We start from the raw sequence: 13,626 nt of genomic DNA on the forward strand, positions 1-13,626 counted from the left end.
AGAGGCAGAATGTACAATCGCAGATTATTGAAATATCCTGCCCACCTAGCTGTGTCTGCAGACCATTGTAAGGACATTGAAGCCAGCCCCACAAACTAAAGATGACACAATATAATCATAGCATTGCTATAGTTACTTCTAAAGCACTGAGCTGGAAAATTAGTCTTAATGTTTGCAGGTATTGCTTTGGCTCAGACACATGGAAAAACTGGCTTCAAGAATGAGGGAAACTCAACCCACCACATATATTTCTGACTATTATAAAATATGAGACAGAACAAGGGGTTTCTGTGTCCCTTCCTGTGCCACGGGTAGAGGTTTGCAGCGGTGTCACACAGCTGCCAGCAGGTGTTGCAATGGGCAGCCATGTAAAGCGCCTATTCACTGAACTCTGTCACTCCAGTTATGCGCTCTTTATGGCAAGGAAAACAGAAAACAAAGAGGCTGTTATGCTTTAACTTCAAACCCTTCCTACCCCCAGGCTTCAGTTCTGCACCTCAGGCAGTGCAGCGCAGAAGACAAGCAGCATGGTCTCAGGTGAAGATATTTTTCTGCTCCAATAACCTACTCTCTGCAGTGCTTACAAAAGAGATTAGATTTTAAAAAAAGGCTTGGTATAGGCACAGTGATAGCAGAAGGTCACTGGACAGTTGATTTTTCATTTGACTGAAAAAAAAAAACCAACCCAACCTTTTATTCTTAAGCTTTCCAAGTTCACAGGAAGGTTTTTACTGAAAGGTCATAGAGGAATTGTGAGTTTATCCATAAGTGCACAAGAATCAATGCACAAGTAGTCAGGAGATCTTGATCTTCCAAGTTTACAGTTCATTTTGGAGTTACCATTCTCCAGTTGCACCAATTTCCTCTTCATGATGGGTAAAGCTTTTATGAGATCCCTGAAGCCTGTGTGCAATATTTATTCTGTTAGTCTAATTAAAGGTATTACGATGTACATAGCTACTGGATCTGTCCCCAGCGGCACTTCACATCGTAAATAACAGATGTGAAATGTATTCCTATCGGGACAAACGCTAGTATCAATTTTTCTTATGCTATCTCTTTAACTGTTATATCATTTAACAATTCTTTCAGATTTTTCTTTTCAGGGAAAAATTACCATTAAGATAATATTAGCTCATTATTCTTCCACTGTAGCTAATAGACAACTTTCAGTGATGTTTTTAGGATCAACATTTTTGGAAGTTGCACATCCAAGAGTTTATGAAGTAACTTGGATGATGCTTTATTACTGCTGAGTACAGTAGATATGCTTTCCAACAATTTCTTCAATTTCCCCAACATACTTGCAGTCACAGCTCCCCTTTACCCAATTTGTTTCTAATCTACAAAACTAGTGAAGATGCTCATGCTCAAAACCAGGTTCTCAGTGAAGCTGTTGAATAGTCCTGAAATTGGGACAGAACTTATATACCATCATTCAATAACTTTTCCTTTTTAAAAGAAGTAACTACTACCTTTAACCCTCCTAATACAAGTCCTGGTATCCCACTGTCATGTAAATTAATTTGACAGTTTGCTCCTTATGTATCGATGGTGATTCTCATTCTCCCCACATTTAAAGAGTTTTAAAACAGTTGGACAATTTATTCCAATATTAATTCAAGGAATTTAACTTCAGCCAGCAGACAGACAATTCTATGACTCCTCCTAACCTGTTCCCAATTCTTAATGACAGGAAAGATTGTTTGGATTTTTTTTCCCTACCCATTCACTGTCCTCCACAAAGATCTTTCCTTGGAAGCACATTTTTCAGGGGAAAAAAAAATAAAATGGGAAAGAAACTAGAAAGTTTTACAGATGATTGACGCTGTAAGCACAGGACACTTGGCAGTAAAAGAGAAAAATTACTTGAGCAGAAGTATACCAGAACTGAAGAATAACTTGTAGACAAAAATACATAACCCAGTTTCTCACTACAGACCAGTAGTGAAATGAAACAAGTGCTGTTTATTATGGTGCAAACTTGAAGGAAGGCACCACTGCTGGTCTTTAGGTAGCCTTGCTTTGGTGCAGCACAGATGTGACTGAGTGATTTGGGTACTGTGGACATCACTGAGACAGCTGGGTGACAGAGGGGATTAAGTCAGGAGGGAATGTTAGGAGGAGGCACATGATCAGGATGAAGGAAGTGTAGTACTGGCAAATAAAAGAGCACTTCATAGACAGATTCTAAGGAAGAAAAGTTTTTGGAAACATTGCGTGAAATGAAATCTTTAAAAAGCCATGAGAGAATACAGAAGCATCAGATGGTATCTCAGTATAGATTAAAATATAATTCAGAGACATTTCGCAGGTATGGCAAAAACAAGTCACCACTTATCAGGAAAAGGAGCATAGAAAGACATGCAACAAAAAGTATGCAGCTTTGGACCCTTCTTGCTCACCTCTATATTTGACAGCATTCCTCTGCAGTCATTAATCCCTTTGATAGTTTAAAAACAATGACATTGGCAGCCAGCTGGGCTTACCTCTGGATGGTTAGTTCTAAAAATGTAGATATCCACCTTCTTTAGATCACCTCATTTTCTAAGTTAACAATCTGGCTGAGCTGCCTTGCTGTGACTCTACAAGCCAGACACTGGAATGGAGTCCACTGTAAAGGTAGATTTATACTGGAATATAGACTGGTAATATCTAGCATGTTAGTGGCATTATTCCCATATAGCTAATGAGGTCTGTCCCCTGCTCCCAGCGTAAGATATCATTTGGTAAGATAACACACAGAATCTTTGCTAGCTCACTTTCAAAATAAGCTTTCCTATTTCTAGTATCACAATAGGAACAGAGAGTTAGAAGGATCAAAAATATGATTAAAGTTTGCTTGTATAACTACCAGATTTTGCCTCTTTGTGAGCATTTTTCAGATTGAAGATTTTAGCTATTTTGAAGGAAAATACTGTCTCAGAAATGCATTGTGAATTCTGGCAAATAAACATTAGTCCTTTTGTAGCCAGGCCAAGGATAAAATCCTTAAACATTTCATTACTCTATTAATTGATATGTTTTGTTTCTGGGTGGATTTTTTGGACATCCTATTTCTGCCAGTGTGCTCAGACAGCTATGCTGATTCAGTGTCTTCCAGTGGAGTTGTCTGCACTGCCACATCAAAACAAGCCATCAACATTTTTCTTTCCCAATTTGATTAGTCAAGATTTTCTCATTCCTTTTAAGAAATGACTATCTTTTTGGACCGTGTCTGTAGAAATCAATGTTCATAAGTTAGACTTATCTTACAGCAAATCTTTGTGATCTTTTCATATGCACGAGAGGATTGGACTCATCCAGACAGTATACCTTGTGAAACCCCACTGGCTTTAGACAAGCTGCAGCAGTACCTGGCTAAATTATTTCATCCTCTTGAAATAATATTTTCAAGTTGCTCTGTCCTAGGACATCAGGAGCCAGACTGCTGCTGCTTTCAACATCAGAACTTAGCAAGAACATAGAAACACATGAACAACAGTGGCATTTGTGATATTCTTGCAAGTGACAAAAACTGTTTACCAGGAGTTAGTTCTTTTCATCTCATTTTCCTTTTCTGTGAGCCAACATTTTTTCCCCCCAGACTGTTAAGAGTTCATAAAAAAAAAAAAAAAGTCTTCTGGCTTCCAGCAAACTTATGTTCTACTTTCATCTAGAAAGGCAGAAATGTGTTGAGCCAAAACCACGGTATTCACTGCTCTTTGAAACAATCTGTGTAGCTCTTTCACATCCTGATTTGCAGAGTCCTCTACAAAATTCTGTGCAGTAACCGCAGCACTAACTTTTCCAACTGTCCATACACATCCTCCAAGTAAACAGAATAATATATAGCATCAGTCTGTGGAGTCCTTTATGATCTATAAATAGCTCCAACTAGCACGTGTGAATATTGCCTTTATCATCTACCCAAGTGAGATGCCAAAATTAGAATTACAATGGGTTTTTCTACTGATCTGAAAGATTTAACATCTCTTTTCCTATCAAAAACTCTATTTGAAATACAAAAATTAATGCTTCCAAATCTAGTATTACTGTACACAATATAACAAAGGCATTAATTTAGTATCTCAATAAATTTTTAAAAAGAACATTGAGCCAAAAAACCTCAATTCCCACCAATAAGACGTCAGGGAAAACTAACATAAGGTTGTACGACAGGTTCACTTTTTGTACCTTTTGATATGAACAGATTCTCACATTCAATACAACTCAAGATTAGAAATTATTTTTCTTTCAGATGACAGTCTTCAGGAACATATAATAGCAATTAAACAGGACTTTAGTATAACAATTGGACTTCCGGCCCCCCCTTCCCCCTTCCCCTCCCTCCCCCCCATAAAAAAATGAATTAACCATAAGACACATTTGCTCAGAAGAACAAGCATTTTGTGATCTCCAGTCTAACGGCATGATCAATGTGAATCAAAACAGGAAAAATCAGAACTCAAAGTAATTTGTCTGACTATTTTCAAGCAAAAACACTGAACATTTCTCATCTAAAAGAATAACCTCTCTTTTAATAAAGATTAAATAAATACAATTCCTATGTTAAAACAATTTCAAACCATATATTTGGGTTCACCTAAAACACTGATGCGAAAGCTAACCCCCACCTTTTCCCATCTGGTTTGATTTGTCTTGAAACCATTTCCCCCTCTCCCTTTCAAACGCATTAATTCAGTTACTGAACTGAAAAAGTCCAGCTTTATTTAACATCTGTGCTTTGGTGCACGTATAACTGGAAGACTGCAAAGCTTTTTGCTAAGCACTATTATATTGCAAGGAACATCTTTATATTTGTTAAGATTTTACTAGATGTTGTCAGAGATCATTCACCAAATTGGCTACAGGATCTGGGCCAATTTTCTCCGGACATCACTAAAGAAATTTTGGTAGTGGAAAAACTGTCATGTCAGAGAACCTGCTGCACAGTGAATCTGGACAAAGTTAAGTCACTTGCTCCGTTTACACTACTTCCACACCAGCAGGCTTTACTAGAGTGAAGGAAGGAACCCTTGTTGCCACCATAACTGTTCTAAATTCTCAGCCCTTTTTCACCCAAACAGAAATGCACTACCACCAAAAGCACAAGAACCAACACCCACATTTAAAAGCAGAACTATTCTTTGACAAATTAAATATTGTAAGGCAAAAGCTGGTTCATTGCATCTAAAGGCTATGATTGAGGAAAGGGAAGTAGATGTATTTTATAAACATTGTGTATAAGCACAGAAACAGGAGTAAAAAAAAAAAAAAAAAAGATTGTTTCAATGCAGACTTCCTGCAACATTTCAACTTTCCCTTATACTGAGGTATTACGAGAATCTATGCATTTTTTGGTGTACACTTGAAAATAGCATATAGACAAAATAGAGTCCTAGAAAAATGGGCAGGAAAGACAATAAAAACCAAAATGTGAAGATATAACGCTAAATTATGTCACTCAATGACACCCCCCCCCCCCCCCATTACCACTCTTTCCCTTTGCATTCCAAAAATAACCGGGCATATTGAGAAGCATGTCTCTCCTTCCTGTATGAATAATCTTTATTCAAACTCTGAGGAGCCTGTTCAAACTACACAACACCTCTTAATTATTCTATGGATCTTTGAGGTTGAGGGGAGGTAGCATGGCACTAGGTGGTATATAGAAGCATTTTTATTCACTTGCAGCTTGTTCAAAATTAATTTGGTTGCTATGTTTCCTAGTTTTTAAGAAGCTATAAAAAGTAGTGTCTCTGTGAGAGTGAGCTAAGCTTGTATCATTCACAGGAAGCAGCATGGAAACATGCCTCAAAGCTATTTGTGGGCAACCAGGGTTCTGCTGTGTTAGATAAAGAATGAAAGCAAATGGTGTGATAATGAAAGGTGGCAAATTGAGAAATATTTTGCAGGGTAATTGTAACTACTAAGGTGGTCTGCGAGACATAACTCGCTGTTAGTTTGTTCAGTTACTTTTGGGGCTGGGATTTGTAATGTTTCAGAAGTAAAAAGTGAATACAAATCTAAGTAATACTACAGAAAGCAAATTTATGTAAACAGAATCCGTTATTTTAGCTCCAAGCATCCAGTCTTTGGTATTTCTTTTCCACCCAGATAATTGCTCAGATACTTGAGAACTGGCAAGATGACCTGCTTGCTTTCCATTATAAAGGCAAAAATACCCTATTCAGTCTCATTTCAGAACTGTTACCCTTACTCTAGAAATAGAAACTGAAATGGGATCAGTAATACTTCTTTCATCACTGCTTCTGGAAAATGTCTTTTTTTTTCCTGATGTGTAACATCCAATTCAATATTCCATCTGAATGCTTTTGATGTGGAAATGCCAAAATGATAGTGCATATGAGCACAGAACAGCTATGTCTGCACAGCAGAAGACAGAAGAAAGCACGAACTGGCATCAGAAACCTGGAGCGGAATTTAAATCTTGGTTAATGTAACATGTAGCTCGCTGGAGGGTTTGTTTTGGGCTTTTTTTGGTGGTGTTCTTGTTAGGTGTTTATTTGGGGGGGGGGGGGGCTCTTTTATTTTTTAATCTTATATTATCACCGAACATGGCTTCAAAAGAAAATGCTTCAAAATAAATAAATCAAAAGCACTTGTAATTCCTTACTGCATCCTGAAAATAACATGTTCAAAAATTAACAGAAGTCAGACACTAGAATATTGCCCAGAGCTTGGGTTGCAATGCAGAATTTATCATGCATACTTGTTGCATATTACCTCACTACAGTAGGTGTAAACTTCACTTAAAGCTGTAAACTTGTTCTCCAAACTTACACAGAATAAGATTTTTAATCTTGGAACACTCATGCTATTCATTGCTGAGATTTAAGAGATGCCCCAGGTATAAGTGAGTGTGACTGTACTGGTTTCGGCAGAGCCAGCTACATCAGCTGAAAGTTTGCCCTTAGTGACTAAGCAAGCCAGCACCTAAACACTATGGGCATTCAGGGACCTTAAGGACATGAGTTTGCAGTTTAGGCCACCTCCTTCAACTTACAAGAAAAAAAAAGTCTTATTCAGGAACCACAGCAGGTAGTGACCTTAGGAAACAGTAACTGAAAGAACCTGGTACAGGATGCAACTAACTGGCTTCCCTTTTGCTGCATCTGTCACAGCCCATACACGAAACAGAAAAGGGTTGTGCAGATCCACTTCTGGAAGATGTCCCTTTCAGTCCATCAGTAATAGCACCAGTGCTTTAACACATATGGGGCTTGCTAGCCATTCAGTCAGCTCACAAGCCACAAGAGGTGATAAAGCTGGCAGCTTGTGTTCTAGAGAAAGTCTCAAAGCTTTTTAACAGGAAGCCACACAACCACATAACATGGATATTATTACAAACTCTAAACCTGTAACAGACACACTGAAGCAAGAGCACATCAAATTCAGAATGTTAATTTTGGAAACGGAATTTGTGCTGTACACTTAAGCCTGTATTTTAACATGTCATTGGAGGAAAAAAGATATTCCTGAATAGCTTTCCCCTAGAGAAGTGGCTGGAAAATGCACACCATAAGAAAAGTTGCACCAAGAAAACACAGGAAAGTTTCAGTGTCAGCTACAGCAATTTTAATGCTGCTCAAGATTCAAGAAAAAAGCTTAATTTTTAAGTTGAATTAATCATGTTAGATTCAACAGAGTATGAAAATTAAAGTCTGAAGTCTCAAAATCATAGTTAATGCTACATAAGGCTTCTTCTTGAAGAATAAATTACTACTCTTTGATAAGTCTAAGAGTTTCCCAGCCACAGAAATTGACCCTATTAAAACACACATATAATATTGATCATTCAGCTTTCAAGTATTATCTAAATACATGGTGCATTGAAGTAGTTGAGTGGGGAGCCAGCTCTTTATTGAATTGCCCACCAGAGTTCAAATGGATATAATTTAAAGTGAATCAAATAATGAATTAGTTGAAGTCAAAGTACTGCAGATTATTATCAATGCCAGATTTTAGATAATGCAACATTCTAATAAACCTTTAGTCAAGAGCTTAAAAGTTCCTCATCACTCATCAGGCATGCAGAGTTAGGTGCTAATTAAGAAAGCCCCCACTTACACAACAAGAGCTATTGCAACTTAAAAAAAAAAAAGTTCTCTAAAAAGAAAGAATTCTCACTTGGTATCTTTAAGCAGCTGTTAAAGACAGGGTCCCATTTCTAAATCTGTATCTCAACAGCCCTCAGAAACAGGGATTGGTACTTCATATCATGTACTAGAAAACTTCACCCCTTAAAGCAATCTTTCACACATTGCTTCTATGCTTATCTATAAATATGATGGACAATCAGCTCCCACAGTGGTGCCTTGCTGTCTGTCTAGAACTACTCTTCTATTGTAAAGTTTTCAGACAGTGCTTTTGCCCATTAATAAACAAAGCAGTTAAGCTTGCCTCTTTTCAATAGTTTGATCTGAGAATATCTAAGATGTACACAAACTCATATATCTTTATGAACAAATATTTGGAACAGAGACAAACTGTATTGAAGATCTGAATTTCAAGATACAAATAAGCAATTAACTTTTTGATGGCCTTTCTTTATATCCATAATACAAAGTACACCATTAATAAACAAACATACACCTTAAATTCCCAGTCAGCTTTATGCCAAAGCTGTCTTTATGAATATAATATCTCCCTCAAAAGCCACTTTCGCTTAATGAAAAGAGCTGTGCTACATCTGCACCTATATTACCAGAATGCTCATGTATAAATTAAAGGCTACTGCAAATGCATATTCACAAGGATGCACATATTCACAAGGAGACCTTGCGATAAAATGTTTAATTTCGTATCAGTTTGGCCATCTCCCCTATGAGGGCATAGCTGTGGATCTCTTAAATTCTCTTGAGCTTGTTCATCCATGTTCTAAATCCAATATCTGTTTTAAATTGCTCTGACTCTAACCCACTAGGAGTTAAGAAAGCTCTTAGGAAGAGGCTTTTCAAGTTTTAACCGCTGGAGCTTTTACTATTGCACCAGGAACATGGTGGCATGTTAAGTGGTCACAAGGTCAGATATAGGCATTCCCATTTGAGTCAGAAGCTGGGACCAGCTACAGGAAAATATTGATAGGCAAAGTCTCCGGATTCAAGCAGGGCAGACACTGAATGCAGCTTTCCACTTCTTGCAGATGCATTTAGGAGAGGCACCACCTGTTTCCCCAGATGTTTACATGATCCTTTAGAAGACAACTAATCAACCAGCTAATCAACCCTGATTGTGTTATGAGAATTTTACAGTTAATGGCTACTCTATATGGAAAACAACCCCCAGACTTATTGCATTTTATCTATGCACAGTAGTCCCATGAATTTGTAAAAATTATCATTGCATCTATGCTTAACAGAAATTATAATGATGAGAAGGCAAACTGAAGTAAAACTGTTGAAACTTTCTCAGGGAAGCTATGCTTTATATAACTATTGGGCAGCTTGGCCTTCTTTCCAAAGGGGTTTCTTAATACCAAGAAAGGCAGCTCTCTGCTCACTTTACAGGGACAACAGTTGCATATTATACACCATTCTAGTCATGCAGTCTGAATTCAGTGACATCATTCAGGTTTGTTTCTGCTATTAAAGGCAAGCTCATATGTAGTCTGATATAGCCTGTGGCCTGATCTAGTGAAGTGAAAACTGTGACACTTTGTAAAATAAGCAGAAATACCTTAAAAAGATACCAAAAAAAACCCCACCAAAACCCAAAACCCATCAGCTAAACAAATCTTTAATGCATATACTTAGGTTTAGTACAAGTACTACCATTAAAGTGTCACTTAGGCCCCAGTTTGAGACTACTCTGTAGCTTAGGAATCTATACAAGTATTTCCACCCTGTATAATGAAGTTGACAGCCTAGATACATAAACAGCAGATGACATATGGGTACTTGCAGTTCATACACATTTGCTAATCATCCAAACTGATCTAAAACTATTGCTTTCTTTCATAGCAAAGAACAATATGAAATAATTAATTGGTATTTGATTTAGGCTACTTTTGTGTGTGCTGATACATTGCTTCAAAATCCCGGCTGATTTTTGCGACCATTCTTTACCATAATAGCTTGTAACACTGAGACAAACTGAATGCATACCAATTTGTCCACACAGATTTTTGTAGTTTATGTTCATACCTAGTTTCTAGATGAAGGGAAGCTTAAAATAGTTACCAAAGAAGCATAGCCTTTACTGTCCCAAAAGCAAGTTTTCACAAATACAGGAATACTCAAGTCATATATTTGATTTTTTTAATCCCTGTTTCCTCTTTTTTCAGAGCCCTTTTCTGTCCCTCTTCAGGTGCTGAGTTATTTTTTTTCCCCTTTAATTTCTGCTAAAGAGAAAAATTCAATTGGCTTTGTGTTTGAATCAGACTTTTAAAGTTATCACTGCCAAACTGGGCTCAACATCAAATAAAAGTAGATCCCCATTTACAGAAATTTTTTTGAAGTTCTATGTTAAAGAGACACAGCCTGTTTGTCTTGCATATCATAGGTAATAAGGCTTTTTCTGCAATGTCCATTTTATATACAGCCTGTTATTTGTTCCCATAGCATACATACAATGTTTGATGACCAAAAAATTAAGTTATCGCACTATTTTCACAAATCAAATTTCACTGATTATTTCTGTTAACGTATTGTTTTTATTTCTCTAATTTTTATAACAACCATTTTATGACTGAATTATTCTATCAACAAAACCTGATCTTCCTGGAAAAGTAAGTAGATTTTGCCCCATACACTAAGTGAACATCACCTTATTTAAGATCTTCATTATTTGCAAGACTAGGTTCTTAAACTTGACTTGATGTCTATCTTCATCTTGGGGTATAAAAACACCCGACTCCACAAAATAGAATTAGCCATCTCCAACACACCTCCCCCCAACTTAATCCAAGCAACTACCAATAAACAATTTAAGGCACAGCTGTGATAGGATGTGAATGCAAACTATGCATTTACTTCACATTTCTTTACCTATGCTACAGAGATAAGCAATAAAAATCTAGAAATCCAAATAGAGCTTCTGGTCTTACAGATAATAAAAGGAAAGAAAGGGAAAGCTTTCTAGTACCAAGACAGACATACTGTATATGCAATTGGACTGTTAACATTACAGAAGGAAAACCAAGCCACTGAAGAATTCTCTGCTTTAAAAAGCAGAGAAAACAACCAGAAAAACAAATCCCTGTGAGACAGCCACTGATACCAAGAGCCCATACAAGAGAGAGCTGCACCATTCAGAATTCTCTCATGAATGTCTGCTAGGAATGACCCTGCAATTAGAGCACTGCTTCAGCAAAGCCTTTCCTTAGTTTCCCTATACATACCATTTAAATCCCCAAGCCTCCTCTCTGCATCACAGCACAGCCACAGAGTCCTCAAACCAAAAGAGTGGCTGAATGCAAGAAAGCCCAGGAACAGAGCAGAGACTGCATTTACACAGGGAAGTTCCCACAAGCACACACAACTGCTGCAAAGGCAACTTTACCATAAACACAATGCAAGGGCCTTTAAAATTGCAGGCTCTGAGTCACCTTGAGGCAAGAAGGAAACATTCCCTTCCCTCTGCTCCCACCACCCACACCACATTCCAACAGCAGATCCAGACTGTAAGGGACGGATGTTAACAGAAGCAACCTACCTGCACATGCACCAGCACTTCCCAAAGCTACTGCTGGAACTCTTTCCCCAGAAGCTTACTACTGACTAGAGACTGCCCAATATGGCACTGAGGGGAAGGTTCTGGGCCTGGGGGAGGGTAGGTTCAGGTGCTGCCCATCAGGGCCCAGGTGTTGCCCTTGATGATGATGGGCAGCACTATCATGGTTGCCAGCAAGTGGGGGCCTGTGTCAGGCCTTTGTTCCCTACTGTGGTTGCAAAAGGGAGATAGACGGCCTGGGCACTTGGGAGGTTGTGGTGGGGAAATACAGAGCACAGAATTAGGCCATTTGCCTGAAGGGTCTAAACATGAATTGTCTACAGGGACCAGCTGTGCTACCAGGTTCCTAAATGTGCAACCCACTGGGAATGCCCAGGACAGGCTTTGGAAGAAGCTGCTTGCTCCGCCAGCCTTTGAGATGTATCTGTGCACATTACCTAACTGGGGACGTGTCACCAAAGGGATGGCAGCAGGGCTCTGCCTGGGCGGGCTCGCTTATTCTTCAGAGACTGTGTAAAACAGATACCGGGAATGTTTCTGCCCTTGATGGACCACAAGGGTTTGGATTTCTTTTTAAGGCAATTACAAAGCCTAATGCCTTTTGTACTAAATTGTTTAAATGCTCTATCGCTGCCTGTGTCCCTCCCGCAGCTTTTGCTGGTTTTACCACCCTTCAGCTAGCTGTTACGTACCGGTCAGCTAAGGCAAAGCTAACGAGTAGGCTTTTTCACAAGGGGACTTCACTTCGGATGATAAACAGCAAAAGAAGAAATTGCGCAGAAATCTATGGGTATAGCGAGCTGTTAAAAGTTTTCAGAGCACTTTTTGATTCACGCAGACGAAGAATTCCACCTTCTGAAGCCATGCCTACGGGGCTGGGGTGTTTTGTATGGTGTGATCAATCTTTTAAGTTGCACCAATTCTTAATTAAGTACGTAAAGAGTCTGCACTGCCTGGCAGCTCTGTCCTGCTGTGACTTTAAAAAGTACCAATTCACAATTTTGTGAGCACTGCAAAGAATTCAGAATGTTTCTGCTTCTAATAGTCAGCATCTGCCTAGAAAACATATCAATCATATGATCACAAACAGCTGTTGCATTAGGCTTTTAATCAGCCATGATTTCCAAAAGAGAAAAAGAATGTTGGAAGGGATGATGGAAAGTTACTGCAGAGAATGTACTACTTGAGAACTCCAAAATCCAGTTTTAGGGAGACAGTACTTTACTAAGTAAAAACTCTTCATGGATAACATATTATATTACGGACAGTATATCTATCAGATAAAATAAAATACTCTGACACAACGCATGCACAAGGATAGTGTAAATGGTGCTCTGGGCAGTTATTTTGTCATTAAGTATAAAAGATACATATCCCTAGTTTGCACAGATTGAAAAGGATAAAGTTGCTGCCCAACAGTCTACTTTCTCTTTAAGTTTCATAAATCCCATTAATGAAGGGTTATGAAGCCTTATAGGATGTGCAATGTATCCCTTTCCTTAGAAAATAACGTCCAAAAATGGGCAACTTCTCCCCTCTGTAACGTTAGTGTAAATCTGCATTAGCTGTGCTGGGTTCAGGAGACATTACAGGGTAGCTCCTGACTCATTTTTGACAGAACATGCCAATTTGAAATAGTAATATGACTACTCCATGTTATCCATCTGCCATAAAACCACAAGATTGCATAAAAGAAAGGCTACTTCTAGAATTGCTTTGTTTTTTAAAAAGTCACGAACTCCTGACATTCAAGTATTATAAATAGCTTCATAAAGTACTAGAAGGGATATATCATAAAATCCCTTTAAAATACTTTTGAGTACAGAGCCAAACTGAGCACCATTTTAAACTTTTCATAATAAATATTGCATATAATGAGTCAACAGGTAAAATATGCATCCCTGATACCTGTCATGATGTTTGTCATCAAAAGTTTTACCTTTTCTCCTC

Source organism: Lathamus discolor, chromosome 3 (assembly GCF_037157495.1).
Source record: "Lathamus discolor isolate bLatDis1 chromosome 3, bLatDis1.hap1, whole genome shotgun sequence".
NCBI lineage: Eukaryota > Metazoa > Chordata > Aves > Psittaciformes > Psittacidae > Lathamus > Lathamus discolor.